Here is a 272-nt window from a genome sequence, read left to right on the forward strand (position 1 = left end):
CGGAGAAGCCAAGCCTCTTCAGTCTTCAGTCTTCAGTCTTGAGTCTTTAGTCTTGAGTCTTCACTCCAGCTGGAAACTTCAGTCTTCAGTCTTCAGTCTTCAGTCTTCAGTCTGGCCGGAGCCTTCAGTCTTCGCTCTGTGCCTGCGTATGCAAATTAACCGCCATCTTTGTTGGCTTAATTTGCATACTCATCCAATTGGCTGGTTGGTGTAGCATAGTGACACCAATTTGCATGTTTCTCTTTTATTAGTGTAGATACCATTTTGGGGCT

This window comes from Myotis lucifugus, unplaced genomic scaffold, assembly GCF_000147115.1.
Source record: "Myotis lucifugus unplaced genomic scaffold, Myoluc2.0 scaffold_34, whole genome shotgun sequence".
Lineage (NCBI taxonomy): Eukaryota > Metazoa > Chordata > Mammalia > Chiroptera > Vespertilionidae > Myotis > Myotis lucifugus.